This window comes from Rhineura floridana, chromosome 8, assembly GCF_030035675.1.
Source record: "Rhineura floridana isolate rRhiFlo1 chromosome 8, rRhiFlo1.hap2, whole genome shotgun sequence".
Taxonomy (NCBI): Eukaryota; Metazoa; Chordata; class Lepidosauria; order Squamata; family Rhineuridae; genus Rhineura; species Rhineura floridana.
In genome coordinates this window covers 9,003,034-9,018,431 of record NC_084487.1, presented here as the reverse complement: position 1 = coordinate 9,018,431, position 15,398 = coordinate 9,003,034, and the positions used below count along the sequence as shown (strand labels likewise).

Below are 15,398 nucleotides of genomic sequence, written 5' to 3'. Positions count from 1 at the left end.
TGCATCCCAAAACCGCGTTTGCCTTTTTTGCCGCAGCATCACACTGCTGAGGCATGTTCAACTTGCGATCCACCACAATTTCAAGGTCCTTCTCACATGCACTACTGCTAAGCCGGGTATTTCCCATCCTGTACCTGTGCATTTTGTTTTTGTGGCCTAAATGCAGAATCTTGCATTTGTCTTTATTGAATTTCATTTTATTAATTTCAGCCCAATTGACTAGTCTATCCAGGTCCCTTTGGATTTTATTCCTGTCTTCCATTGTGTTAGCTATCCCTCCCAGTTTTGTATCATCTGCAAACTTCATAAGGCTTCCCTCCACCCTGTCATCTAAGTCATTGATAAAAATGTTGAAGAGTATCGGCCCCAGGACAGAACTCTGTGGCACTCCACTTGAAACCTCCCTCCAGTCCGAGGCAGAGCCACCGACGACCGTTCTTTGAGTACGGTTTTCCAACCAGTTGTGAATCCACCTGACAGTATTTCCATCTAGTCCGCATTTGACCAGTTTGCTAATCAAAAGGTCTTGGGGGACTTTGTCAAACGCCTTGCTGAAATCTAAATAGATGACATCTACAGCATTTCCACCATCTATTAAACTAGTGACCCGATCAAAAAAGGAGATGAGATTAGTTTGACAGGATTTTTTCTTGACAAACCCATGCTGGCTCCTACTAATCACAGCATTGTCATCTAGATAGTTGCCAATGGACTCTTTTATTATCTGTTCTAAGATATTTCCCGGTATTGAAGTCAGACTGACCGGCCTGTAATTCCCCGGATCTTCTTTTTTACCCTTTTTAAAGAGCGGGATGACGTTTGCCCGTCTCCAATCCTCCGGCACCTCTCCCGTTCTCCAGGATTTCTCAAAGAGATGGCAAGAGGTTCCGAGAGTACATCCGCAAGTTCCTTCAATACTCTGGGATGCAGTTCATCAGGCCCTGGAGATTTGAACTCATTTAGGTTAACTAGGTATTTCCTGACTATCTCCTTATCAATCTTGAACTGCAATCCCGACCCCTTACTGAGATTGCTACCGATGCAAGGTTGCACACTGTTCCCTTTTTGGGAGAAAACGGAGGCAAAATAGGCGTTGAACAGTTCTGCCTTTTCCTTGTTATCTGTCAACATTTTGCCATCCTCATTGAGCAGCAGTCCCACCGTTTGCTTGGTCTTTCTCTTGCTTTGAACATATCTGAAAAAACCCTTTTTGTTGTTCCTCGCTTCCCTCGCCAGCCTCAGCTCATTCTGGGTTTTAGCTTTCCTTATGCTATTCCTGCAAGCCCGAGCCGCTCATCGGTACTCTTCCTTGGTGATGCGTCCTTCCTTCCATTCTTTATACATGCTCTTTTTTATTTTTACCTCCTCCACCAGTCTTCCGTTGAGCCACATTGGCTTTTTCCGATGTCTTCCGTTTTTCTTCCTCTTTGGAATTCAATGAAGGAAACAGTTTCGACTTCTTAAAAAGACCCTCTAAAGCAGCCTTCAAAGCCTTGGGCAAGTAGCATCTGCCCTAGGATAAGAGAAGTCAAGCCGCTAGCCATCCAGCCACCACCGTTGCCAGGAAAAGCACTGCTGGGCCCCTCAGTTGGACCACCTTCACACCATACATATATGCCACTATTATCACTTCTACTCTCTTCTGTTTTTCCCAGCATTATTGCCTTTTCTAGTGAAACATGTCTTCTCATTATGTCATCATGGGAAGAGGGATTGACTGTTAAACCACTCTGGGAATTGTAGCTCTGTGAGGGGAGCAAGGGTCTCCTAACAACTCTCACCCCGCTTAACAAACCACAGTTCCCAGGATCCTTTGGGGGAAGCCGTGGCTGTTTAAAGTGGTATAATACTGCTTTAAACATATAGTGCAGTTGGGCCCCTACATTTATAGTATGTGCTTGGATGCCTCCCATACAATAGTGACAGTCTGGAGGCATCCTTAACCAGGTGACAGGATCCTTCACTTTGGACAAGAATGTGGGATATCTTGGCACACAGCTTTGATTTGGGGAGGTGAAGCATTGTGCAGAGTGCACACAATCCCGCTTAAGAAAATCCAAGTGTATCAAGGCAAATGTTTCTGACAGAACAGCACTGTACTTTTCCAGATTGAAAGGCTAAGTACTTAATTGCTTTTCTCTGATCACCTGAATACGCAAATAGTACAAGCCAGTTCTAAATCAAATTAATATAATATGTTATCCTCGACAGTTGGAAAGTTGATGGCTCCCTGCAGACCCATCCTAAATTCTTTAGCTGCAATTTGAGGATTATAAGGATGAAATGCTAATAGGTAATTCTGAGGCAGGATGCACAGCCAAACTCTCCCTTCTCTCTCCCCACCCCCTCACCCCAGCTACGGCCCTGCTTTGCATTTCAAACCCTGTTCCCACTCAATCTGCTGCTATTTTGGTGAGGCATCCATTTACATGCATTCCTGCCTTGCTCCTGGAACAATTCAGGCATTGGGCAAAGCCTTCTATTCAAACATGCACAACGATGATCCTAGCAAAGGGCACCATTTCAGGTTTAAGTTGAGGAAGCCAAGGAGACAGGGCTGGGCTTCTGCTCTCTGGAAGCCTTCAAGAAAGCAGGAGTCTGCAGACCACACTGATATCCCAGAAGCCTTTGTACTTTCACAGAGAGCTGTGGGAAGCGCAGCTCACAGACTGCCTAGTTGCAAACAATGCATGGCTTGCGTCAAGTGCAAACCAAGATGTCAAGAGGACTGGCCTTAAGTGGGTTTATCCTCTTAACTCAGGAGCGGGGAACTGTTTTCAGCCTGAGGGCTATATTCGCTTCTGGGTGACCTTCTGAGGGCCGCACGCCCATAGTGGGCAGGGCCGGAGGCAAAAGTTGGTGGAACAACAAATATAAATTTTACCGTTACTTACATGCCCCTTTCTACCCTCCACCCAGACAAGCAAGAGGTGTTATCAAGAGGTCAGGGGAACATTCGAGCTAGGCAAAAATGCTCAGGGGTGTGAAGGAGAGCCAAGGAGAGATGTGGCCTATGGAAGTACACTATTTAGTACACAATACACAGGAGAAACAAAGAATTTTAAGCAATGTCTCTCTGCAAGAAAGCAACACTTAAAACCCACAGCAGTTTGGTTGCAGTAGCAACAAGATACTGTATGAAGAAAGAAAAAGATCAGCAGCCAAGCAGCTATTCTTTATTATTATTGTTATTATTTATTTATTTGTTACATTTATACCCTACCTTTCTTTCACCGTGGAACAAAAAGCGGCATACATGTGGTTGGCTCCCAGGTGGTCTCCCATCCAGGCATTGACCAAACCCAGACCTGCTTACCTTCAGCAAGGTGGTGGCCTCATGTGCCTTCAGACCATAGCCTGGAACTTTTTTTAACTTTCCAGAATTAATGCATTAACTTCTATGCCAGATATGGTTTAATGTGGATTCCTGCAGTAAGCAGGGGGTTGGACTCGGTGGCCTTATAGGCCCCTTCCAATTCTACGGTTCTATATGATTCTAACTTGCCAGCAAACAGAGTAGAAGGATGCGCCTGCCATATTTCTTGGTGAAACGAGTTCCACAGCAAGGGAGCCACCACCATGAAATCCCTGCTCCCCACCCTATACAAGTCCTGCATTCTACACATCCAAAGTGAGCGCCCACCACACATAACAACACTGAAGCTGCTGCTCTTAATATCCCACGCTTGCCCTATTCTAGAGCAGGCGCGTGTGGGTTACTTCCCCCCACCCCAGGACTGAAGCTGGGACCTTCTGCATGCAAAGCAGATGCTCTATCGCTCAGCTCTAGTCCTTCCCAGCTGATGGGATCTCAGGGTTCTAGCAGAACAAAAACCTCAAGTAGAGACTACAAAACTGAGGGCTGACTAACCTTGGGCTATAAAATATTATCTGTTGGTGGAAGCAGGTTTTTGCATGTGAATTATCACGCCATGTAAACTCAGAAATCGTCAGAGGTCTGCTACATATGGATGGGCAAAGAAAGACTGCATAACAAAAAGGGGTGCCTCCACACACAGACCAACAAGGAAGCAGAGCTGTGCGCACACAATGTTGTGTTAACACCAACTTCTCTGGATCGTATCCCAGAACCTTTGCCCCAAAGCATGCAGTATAAGAATTATATAGCCACAAGAGTGGCTGTATACTATAGTCAGCATGGATTTTTCACATTCCGCAGTGTTAAATTGAAAATACCCTCCATGCCATTCTGATACTTCCCATGAGCTCATTTCAAAACAAGACCTTATGAAACGTATAGTCCTGAACTCAGAAACACTTGCTTAACAACCCCCTAATTTTTAATGGTGATACACAAAACGGTCAGAGAGAATTGAGAGTTCAAAGAGTAAAAAGAGAGAAAAACCAGACCAGACATAATTTGTTGAAATTAATTAAAAATCAGCCATGTTCACAGAGTACCTGTAATCCTATTACTGACCTTTCCCCATGCTCTGACCTTCATCCTCTGCAGTTTAAAAGTTTAAAAAATCCCTGGCTGATTTTTAATTAATTTAAGAAATTTAGCATTGAACTCAATGATAACACCAGGCATGCTTTCAGTGTTCTTCCAACTTTCAGTGTTCTAAAAGCCAGATGCAGAGCTGCTGGGCTTGGCTAAACAGGGGGCCACACCCATGCCAGACTTTTATTTCACTTTAGACAGTCATGGCTTCCCCCAAAGAATTCTGGGAAGTGTAGTTTGTGAAGGGTGCTGAGAGAAGACTCCTATTCCCCTGACAGAGCTCCAGAGGCCAGAGTGGTTCAACAGTCGAAGGTCTGTGAGGGGAACAGGGCGTCTCCTAGCAACTCTCAGCACCCTTCACTAACTACACTTCCCAGGATTCTTTGGGAGAAGCCATGACTGTCCAAAGTGAAATAAAGGTCTGGTGTGGATGTGGCCAGGGGCAGCTCTGGTTTAAATTTGGGTGGGAGGCTACATGTGCCTGCTGTAGAATAAAAAGGTGGGGGAAACCCTGAAAAAGAATGATACTGTTCACAAAGTTTTCCTTTTAGAATGGAAAGGGAATTCCCTTCTGCCCAGTGCCCGCCCACCCACCCAATCTCCTCCCCTCCCCCCTCCCTCCCCCTTCCCTTCCTGCCCTCCTCTCCCCCCCTCCGTCCCCCAGATCAGTTTCAACTATCCTAAGCATGATTGCACAGGAGTAAATCCCACTGCACTCAAAAAGCATGCAAATGATCAAATCTGCCCTCCCCTCCTCCTCCCTCCAATCCCCTCCCTCTTGTGCTTTCCCTCCCTCTTCTTTTATCCCTCCCTTCCCCTCCCCATCTCCTCCTTCCCCTCCCCCTCCTTCCCCTCCCCTCTGCCTCCCCTCCCCTATGGTCAGTTTTACATATCCTAAGCATGATTTCACAGGAGTAAATCCCACTGAACTCAATAAGCATGCAAATGATCAAACCTGACCTCCCCTCCTCCTCCCTCCCATCACCTCCCTTTTGCCCTTTCCCTCCCCCTTCCTTCACCCCTTCCCCCTCCCCTCCTTCCCCCTCCCCCTCCTTCTGCTCCCCTCTCCCCCGCTTCCTCCTTCCCTCTACTTTCCCCTCCCCCTCTTCCTCCCCTATGGTCAGTTTTACCTATCCTAGCTATGACTGCATGGGAGTAAATCCCACTGAACTCAATAAGCATGCAAATGATCAGACCTGCCTTTCTTCTCCTTCCCCTCTTCTCTCCCTTCCTCCTCTCCTCCCCTCTTCCTTCCTCCTCCTTCCCTGCCCACTCCTGGCTTCCCTCCCCATGGTCAGTTTTACCTACCCTAACCATAATTGCACGGGGGAGTAAATCCCACTGAACTCAATAAATATGCAAATTATCAAACCTGCCCTCCTCCTCCCCCTCCTTCCTGCTCCCCTCCCCCTCCCCTGTGGTCACTTTCACCTATCCTAAGCATGATTGCAGGAGGGTAAATCAGACTGAACTCAATAAGCATGCAAATGATCAATCCATTCTCAGCAAACTTGCACAGGATTCCATTTCTTTCCTCCCAGATTAAAAAGCAGAGAAATTCACTAATAGGCAAAAAACCTTACAGTTTAAGAACATACCTATAGCCCACAGATATTTCTATCAAACTTTAAAAAGCAGGGAAATTGGGCAGCTATAGTGAATGTACTGGGGGAGCAGGAGACCTGACCTCCTGTCTGAGATATTGGACTGTCCTACAAATTTGTAAAAATTCAAACACTATTTGGGTTGGTCTTTCACAGTCCAATCCACTTCCTATGTAACTTGGAATAATTTGGTAACAAGTGTCTCTGAGCATATAGTGAGTGGTGGCAACAGCTGCTATCTCCAAAGATGGAGAATTACATTTTTGTAGGTTTGTTGGTGTAATTGCTGCAGAACATTAATATTTTTAGTTCAGGGTACACACATCTCAGCAAATATGCCCAATACATAACACAATGCATCAACAGACAACACACAATTGCACATGTAGCGCTTTTTGACAGTTGATCTTTCCCCTCGTCCATCTTGCAGAAAACAAATCTCAACTTCTCTTTGAAACGAAAGTGCCTCTAAGTGCGCCTTGTTAAAATAAGCTTGTGGTTTTTCTTTTTTTTAAATAACAATTTTCAAAAGTATATATATCTAAAAAAAGAGACAGCGCTGTCAAACAAAAAGTTATGAGTTGAATAGGTAATTGTTTGCTGCTTGAGCATCAAGTAACAGCGATGACTAGGGCTGTTTCACATCAGCCCAGCCTGCAAACAGTGACTCATCAGCCTCTACCACTAATTCCCAAACTGTGCACACAGCACAGTACCGGGTTACAAACTGATGGAAGGCGGCTGTGAACCCAAAGCTTCCAGGCACAGGGGAGCCTGTCTGCTCCATTTTCATGAGAGCCACAGCTTTGGCCTTGCCTTCTTTCAAATCAAAGAGGCACTTTTAAGAATATTTATTCACACAGAAGCACGGGGGAGGATGCTACTGACGGTGCGGTGAGGCATTCTGAAAAGGTACAGGGGGGGCAGAACGATCAGTGCATTGCAGCACCTTCCTAACAAGGAAAGGCAAAAGCGTCAAGGGGTTGTATTCAAAGTAGTGCTAACTTTAGTGTTAAAGTAGCGCTTACTTCCTGTGTGAGCAGAATGACTTCCACTTGTGCAAGGGGACTTTCCCCCCTCCCTTCGCATACCTCTTAAATTTGTTTTGGGGTTTTCCCCAACCTTCTGGAGCAGATTTGGGGATGGCACAGGTTGGGGGGGGGACCTGTTTGGTTAAAAAATGAAATAGGAACAGTATGTAGTCCTATTCCTTAGCAGAAGTATTTAGTAACAACAGCGGCTTTTGAGAATCAACCAGCCCACCTTTCCCTCAGACACAAATAACGACAGAGACAATCTTCTTAGGTAAAAAATATAAAGAAGGTTTACTCACGACCTTTCATATGTTCAGGTCAGGAAACATAGGCTCTAGCTTAGATGAAAAGTAGGAGTCTTAGGCCATTTTAGTCTTTGGTGATGATGCTCCTGGAAGAGCATCTGCCATGCTGGCTCTGCTAGAGGTGAATGGAGAATATGCAGAGATCTCAATATCCCCAGACAAAGGAGGAGGAAGAGAAGGTAAATAACCCCACCCTTTAAGGAAGTTACATCATACATCATGGTAAACAAACATATAGAGATATCCCCAATACAGGTTCTGCTTGTGCAATTATTTGGCTGAACACTGCCCAGGGACTTTTAAGTTTAAGGGGGAAAGGCAACAAAGCGGAGGGGACATGACAGACCACCAGCAGCTCTTTAGGGTTTCAGACAGGGAGCCTTTCCCAGCTAGGAACTGAACCTGGAACCTTCTGCATGCAAAGCATCTCCTCTTATGGCCCAGCTGTGCATATAGACAGTCAGGTTCCTGCAACGACATTCGAATCACAGGGCCAAACTGGCATGACATGTATGTAGGTGGAGCACACACTTGGGATCAGCTTTTCCATGTGGTGAAAGAATCATGTGATTGCTCTGCTCTGAGTGTGAAACATTTGACTCCATCCTCATTTAATGCACTGTTGCAAATGAAAGTGGCTTGAATAAGTGTGACAATTGCCTTCCCTACTGTTTTGGAAATGTCACAGAGTGTCATAGTCCCAACTCGATGGCTGAGGCCAGTCGGCGCCCCTCCCCTCCAGAGATGGACTGGGGGACAAAATTCATCACTAGGCATGTAAGAAGGCATCATTTTCCATTCTGCCTTATATTCAACACATGCAGCACTGTTTCTGTTCCTCTGCTGTTCATCTTCTGCCCAAACTGACATCATGTATCTCGCTGTCCACAGTGGCAACACTGTGTAATTTATGTAACGAACCACATAAATTCTATGATCCTACTCCATTCATTTCAACGTGATGGAAATACAATGCAAACTTGGAGCAGAAGGGAATGTAATCAGCTACATACAGTATCAATCATATTTGCTGGATTGATTTAGTTCCGGACATGAGGCAAAGATGTGAACATGGACAATTTCCACTCCCATTTCTGTTGTTGCTTGTTGCGACACCCCTATTTATTGCAGAGCTTGGAAAAGTTACTTTTTTGAGCTACAACTCCCATCAGCCCCAGCCAGCATGGCCACTGGATTGGGCTGATGGGAGTTGTAGTTTAAAAAAGTAACTTTTCCAAGCTCTGATTTATTGCCTAAGCAGTGGGTTCAGCTGCCTCTTCTGCTACACTGACTCGTCTTTTGCTCCCTCTCTGATGAGATCTATTTCCTTTGCACTGGGTCAGTGGGAAGAATGGATGGGAGTTGTTCTCTCTACTCCTTCCCTGTTGTGTCCAGTGGAGCATCTGCACTGGCAAGAGTGGCTGGCCAGTTTCCTCTCTCATTGGTCTGATGTCATTTCCTCCTCCCCACCAATAGTGGAAGAGTAGCCCTTTATGCTCTGCCGTGTGTGTGTGGCTCAGGCTGTTCGCATGCAAGTATCCGTGGCACCTGGCCATGTAAACATATGGTTAGGCAGTTTGCTCATATGTCAGCACCATGCTGTTGGGGGCACTATTTTGGACCCTCCCATGCCCAAAAGCATAGTAAATGCTTTACTATGCATAGTAAAAGCCCTTGAGGTTGGTCTGGAAGCTGCAGCTGGTGCAAATGCGGCGGCGAGACTGCTCACTGGGGCAGGGTATCGCCAACATGTCACCCCGCTGCTGAAAGAATCTGGCTGCCCATGGGTTTGTTGTGCAAGACCTCCCATTCAAATGCAATTGCGTGACCTGGATTTGCTGCTATGTGATTTGTATCCCACCTGAAAACAGCAATAGTCTAGAGTCTCATCATTTTGGCATGTAAAGTGGCCCTGAATTATGCTCAATCTGACAAACTGCAAGCATCGCAGCCTAATGAGGGATCGGTTCCATCATGGCATCTTCCATTTGAAAGGGACCCCACTGCCTTGTGAAGAATTGGAAAACTTATGCCAGAATGGGCTCTCCTTATACGTGCATTCCGTTATGCAAGGGTGCAAGTGTTTTGAGGGCATGGCTGGCAGTATAAATAAATATTATTTTGATATACGTGTTGGGAAACTGGACCTCAATTTGCCTTCCCAGCGTGTGAAATGGGATATAAACATTTGCTGGCATCAGCAGCTGGGTGCTCAGTATGCAAACGGTTTGCAGAGATTTTTCCCTTTTCTTGAAAAACGCTTGCAGAATCCTTAAGTATCTCATTTAACACAAAAAAAGACAAAAGGAGGGAGGGAATTTCAATTAGGCTGCACTGTTTTGGATGCTGCATTAACACTTAAGCATCAATACTGAAACCTACTTGGGCACCACTGATGAGGAGGGGAGAAAAGAAGTGTGTGAGTGTGTGGGAGAGATAATGAAATTCTATGAAAACTGCCACCAGCGCATGCAAAGAGAGGCCTTCCTGGCAAAGTCGGCGTTCCTGATTAATGGCAAATAAAGGAGGTGGAAACAAGATGCGTACAGCACATTACAACTCCATCAAGGGCTCCATTGCCATGGAAACCTGCTCTCTGCAAGCAAAGCAAAGTACTCCGCTACTAAACTATATGGGTGCTTCCGTACCCTTATGTTTGAGAAACAGGAATTCATAGGGACACAAATACTTTTCCTATTGAACACACATGCACACACGCGTACGCGTACACAGAGACTCTAAGAGAGAGGGCTTTGCTACTCCATGGACAAGGCTGGCGTAGTGTGGTGTGATGTTTAAAGCATGGATGAGGAACTTTTTTCAACCCGAGGGTTACATTCTCTTCCAGGCAATCTGCCAGGGCCCACATGCCAATGGTGGAAGGCACCAGGGGCAAAAACAGGCAACGTAATAAATGTGAATTCTACCTTTGTCCAGTACACTAGCTTCTAGATCCCCTCTGGGGTTGCCAGCTTCAGGGCCTGAGACTGATCCTGTATCTTTAGGAGAAGAGAAAGTCAGCCAAGTGCAGGTGTTCTTGCAACCCTGTAATGGGAAAAACCACAAGGTGGAATTCTCCCTTCCCCCTGCATAACTGTTAAAGATACAGAAGACCTCTTGGAGGCTGGGCCTGGCAACCAAAAGGACTTCTGTATGTTTAAAAGTTGCTCAGGGGAAAGGGAGAATTCCACCTTGTGGTTTTTCCCATTACAGAGTTGCAAGAGCACCTGCACTCGGCTGACTTTCTCTTCTCCTAAAGATACAGGATCAGGATCAGGCTCTGAACCTGGCAACCCTAAACTGAAATGAGGTTTACCTCTTGCTATTGTCTGTCACAACCCTGACTTCACTTATTGGCTAAAAACCAGAATGGTCAGGGATTAGAGCAGAAACTAGAGCAACTAACCGAAGTTGCGCTGGAGGGCGGTTGACATTTTGGTTTATATCTTTTGAAGCAGACCACCTAGAAACTTCATTTTTTTTATAAAATGAAAGCTAAGAGTCCGGAGATTAAGGTGACTCACCCAGAGACCCAGAGAGAACCCGCAAAAACTGGAGTCTCCAGATGAAAACCGGACACTTGGCAACCCTACCCTCTCTTGGTGTGAACTACCTCTCAGGACAGTTGTAAGAACAAAGAAGGCATGTGGGTGTCTCAGTGCTCCTTGGAGGAAGGGGTCAGATACATAAACCTAGTCTAGCAGTATCTGCGTTGCAGGGGGCCAGCCTCTGGCCTCATTCACAAGTGGGGACGGCTTGTTATACAGTAAGTGGCAAAATAGCTGTGATTAAGACTGGCAGGACTTTTCTGGGCTTGTATATTGCTAAGACCCGTATGGGGCACAATCAGTAGTGTAGTGGCAAGTTCAGAAGTGCAGGGTCCCTTCGTGATAGTCACAGCCATGCCATCCCCTTTTCTTGCCGTGAGTTGAGAATGCCAGCCTTGTTAATGCCTCCTCCCACAACAACAGATGTCCTTAGGAGCCAACAAGCATGAAAGGGGAGAGTGTTAGCTGCTGAGTAGAGTCTTCTCAGTGGCTGACTCACCTCCTTTCACTCTGATTGGCTCCAATCAGCAGGAAAGGAAGCATGTTAGAAGACTCTTCTCAGTGGCTAACACTCTCCCCTTTCATGCTGATTGGCTTGTAGTACTCTGGAGACATAGGGACCCTAGTGGGACCCTGCTCCCAAAAAAGTAAAGGGCCTAACACACACCCTCGAGACCCCAGACGACTACACCACTGAACACTTGTGGTGTTGGGGGATATCAACGTTCATGCCGAGGCTATCTTATCTGGGGCGGCTCAGGACTTCATGGCCTCCATGATAACCATGGGGCTGTCTCAATTTGTTACTGGCCCAACGCATGTGTCGGGTCACACTCTTGATTTGATTTTCGCCACTGGTCATGGAGATGGTGATCTGGAGGTGGGGTGTTTTTCATCTACCCCATTGTCATGGACAGATCATCGCCTGTTGAGTTTTAGGCTTACGACGACTCTTTCCCTCTGCAAGGGTGGAGGACCTATTAAGTTGGTCCGCTCTCGGAGACTCATGGATCCTATTGGTTTTCAGAGGGCTCTGGGAGTTTTTCCGGCTGATAGTACTGGCACTCCTGTCGAGGCCTTGGTCGAACTGTGGAATATGGAGATGACCCGGGCTATTGACACGATCGCTCCCGCGCGCCCTCTTCATTGCAGAGCTCATACAGCTCCGTGGTATACCCCGGAGCTGAGAGCGATGAAGCAAGAGAGAAGGAGGCTGGAGTGCAGATGGAGACGAACTCCAGACAGATGCAATTATGCTTTGGTAAGTGCCTCCACTAAGTCGTATATAAAAGCGGTAAGGGCGGCGAAGAAGTCTTACTTCGCTGCTTCTATTAGGACATCTCTTTGCCGCCCAGCAGAGCTGTTTAGGGTTGTAAGAGGACTTTTACGTTCAGGTCCTCAAGATACCATTGAAACATCTGAAGCTTGCTGTAATGACATTGCAGGGCACTTCCAAAATAAAATCGCATGCATCCGTAGGGACCTAGACTCTGATGTTATGACAGACAAATCCACTGAAGTGTCCAGAACACGGTCTTGTCCTTTATTATTGGATGAGTTTCAGTTGGTGCAGCTTGAGGAAGTGGACAAGGTGCTTGGAATGGTGCGGGCGACAACGTCTGCACTAGATCCTTGTCCATCTTGGCTAGTGAAGGCTAGTAGGACTGGTACCACCGGCTGGGCTAAGGAAGTGATAAATGCCCCCTTGAGTGAGGGAGTAGTCCCTAGTAGCCTCAAGGAGGCAGTAGTAAGACCTCTTTTAAAGAAACCTTCCTTAGACCCAGATAACTTGAACAACTATAGACCGGTGGCGAATGTCCCCTTTTTGGGCAAGGTTCTGGAGTGGGTGGTTGCCGGTCAGCTCCAGGCGCTCTTGGATGAGACCGATTATCTGGATCCGTTTCAATCCGGTTTTAGGCCTGGTTTTGGCACTGAAACAGCCTTGGTCGCCCTGTACGATGACCTTTGTCGGGAGAGGGACAGAGGGAATGTGACTCTGTTGATTCTCCTTGATCTCTCAGCGGCGTTTGATACCATCGACCATGGTATCCTTCTGGGGAGACTCGCGGAGTTGGGAGTTGGAGGCACTGCTTGGCAGTGGTTCCGCTCCTACTTGGCGGATTGTCGCCAGAAGGTAGTACTTGGGGAACATTGCTCGACACCTTGGACTCTCCATTGTGGAGTCCCTCAGGGGTCGGTTTTGTCCCCCATGCTTTTTAACATCTACATGCAGCCTCTGGGTGCCGTCATCAGGAGTTTTGGAGTGCGTTGCCACCAGTACGCTGATGACACGCAGCTCTATTTCTCCTTTTCATCTTCTACAGGTGAGTCTGTGGATGTGCTGAACCATTGCCTGACCGCGATAATGGACTGGATGAGAGCTAATAAACTGAGACTCAATCCAGACAAGACTGAGACACTGTTGGTGAGTGCCTTCCCTGTACAGATGGTGGATGTTTACCCTGTTCTAGATGGGGTTACACTCCCCTTGAAGGAACAGGTTCGTAGTCTGGGGGTGCTTCTCGATCCTTCCCTGTCTCTTGAGGCGCAAGTGGCCTCGGTGGCAAGGAATGCGTTCTACCATCTTCGGTTGGTAGCCCAGCTACGACCCTATCTAGACAGGGATGACCTCGCCTCAGTTGTTCATGCTCTGGTAACTTCTAGGCTGGATTACTGTAATGCGCTCTACGTAGGGCTGCCCTTGAAGACAGTTCGGAAACTTCAGCTAGTGCAAAATGCAGCAGCCAGACTGCTGACGAGGACCAGCCGGTCAGCACATATAACACCTGTTCTGGCTCATTTGCACTGGCTACCTATCTGTTTCCGAGCCAGATTCAAGGTGCTGGTTATGACCTATAAAGCCTTACACGGCGTGGGACCGCAATATCTTGTGGAATGCCTCTCCCGCTATGAACCTACCCGATCACTTCGCTCAGCAACTAAGGCCCTCCTCCGGGTACCAACTCATCAGGAAGCCCGGACGACAGTTACTCGATCTAGGGCCTTTTCTGTAGTGGCCCCCGAATTGTGGAATAGCCTCCCCGAAGAAATACGCCTGGCGCCTACGCTTCTATCTTTTCGGCGCCAGGTTAAGACCTGGCTATGCTCCCAGGCATTTTAATGTGTTTAACTTTTATATTTTTGTTTTCCTTGTTTGTATTTATTATGTTTGGTTGATTTTATTATGATATTTTGTATTTTAATCTTTTTGTACACCGCCCAGAGAGCTATTCGCTATGGGCGGTTTAAAAATGAAACAAATAAATAAAATTAAAATAAATAAACACAATATGTTTCTATGCTTGTGCACAGGGATGGGATCCCTTGACCAGTGCCAGTTTGAATGCATTCTGTCGACCTAACAGGCCAGTATAGATTCTAGTTCATTCTTTGTCCGCTATCTGCTGCTTTTACTGATCTAAGTTTTCCCCTCCCTAAAAATATTGATACTAATATCGATGTTTTGAGAGGAAATACCGATAAATGAAGGGAAATATTGATATTTTAGAGGGGGATTATTATTTTTAAAAATCCATTTTCAACAATAGCCACAGAAAATTGCTACATAAAAATCCAATCTGCAATAATAAGAGAATAAGCAAATTAATGGAAAATTTGGTACCAGATCTGAACTGGGCAAAATTCTAGCACATCTTTAGCTGTGTCTTACACCTTCTGAGGGAAAATCTGTCAGAGAGGGAACAAGCCATCTAACGGCGGTGATAAACAAGTTGTCCCCCTCTGTGCGCTGAGGAAAGGCTGTCGCTCAGTGGCAGTGCATCTGCCATGTGCGCAGAAGGTCCCAGGTTCAACCCCCAGCATCTTCAGGTAGACCCCTGTCTGAAACCCTGGAGAGCGGCTGCCAGTCAGTGTGGACAATACTGAGCTTGATGGACCCAATGGTCTGACTCAGTAAAAGGCAGCTTCCTATGGTCCTATAACCCCGAATGCACCAAATAATCCTCCCACAGGAGTAAACATGGGAGAAAAAGGGTGCACTTGAGGGCAACGCCAGGAGAAAACAGCTGCATAGATTGGCCTTTATTCCCAGTGCTTTCTGATGTATGTAATCTTTTTCAAGGGCCAGGGAGGGTGGAATCTTATCTGTAAATACAGAAACCACTATTACTACTACAAAACCATTGGCCAATACAGGCTGTGTACACACAGGCCATTAAAGCACAGTCAAATTCCATCATCTCCTCCCACCCAAAGAATCCTAGGAACTGTAGTTTTTAAAAGGCTGCTGGGAATGGTAGTTTTGGGTGCAGGAGCCAGGGGTAAACTAGTTCCCAGAATTCGGGGGCGGGGGGAAGGTGCTTTGAATATGCTTCAAAGGTTGGTGTGTACACAGCCACCATCATCCATGTACATTTTAGTATGATCTTCTAAAATTATAACAAAATTTTTTTAAAAAAAGTATTCAGAAAGCTCTTGAAACT

The 15,398-nt window shown here is 46.4% G+C and overlaps 1 long non-coding RNA gene across 6 annotated transcripts in view; it reads right to left on the bottom strand.

Moving 5' to 3' along the window:
* Nucleotides 1-15,398, bottom strand: part of LOC133390142 (uncharacterized) — a 124,348-nt gene that overhangs the window by 52,308 nt on the left and 56,642 nt on the right. For 4 of the 6 annotated variants that reach the window (XR_009764311.1, XR_009764316.1, XR_009764315.1 and 1 more), the window contains exon 3: nucleotides 7,406-7,520. The exons of 1 other annotated variant lie outside the window; for it this stretch is intronic. This is a non-coding gene — a long non-coding RNA (uncharacterized LOC133390142). Of the gene's footprint in view, nucleotides 1-7,405; nucleotides 7,524-15,398 lie in introns of all 6 variants that reach the window. One more of the 6 variants, XR_009764312.1, reaches the window with a different exon arrangement.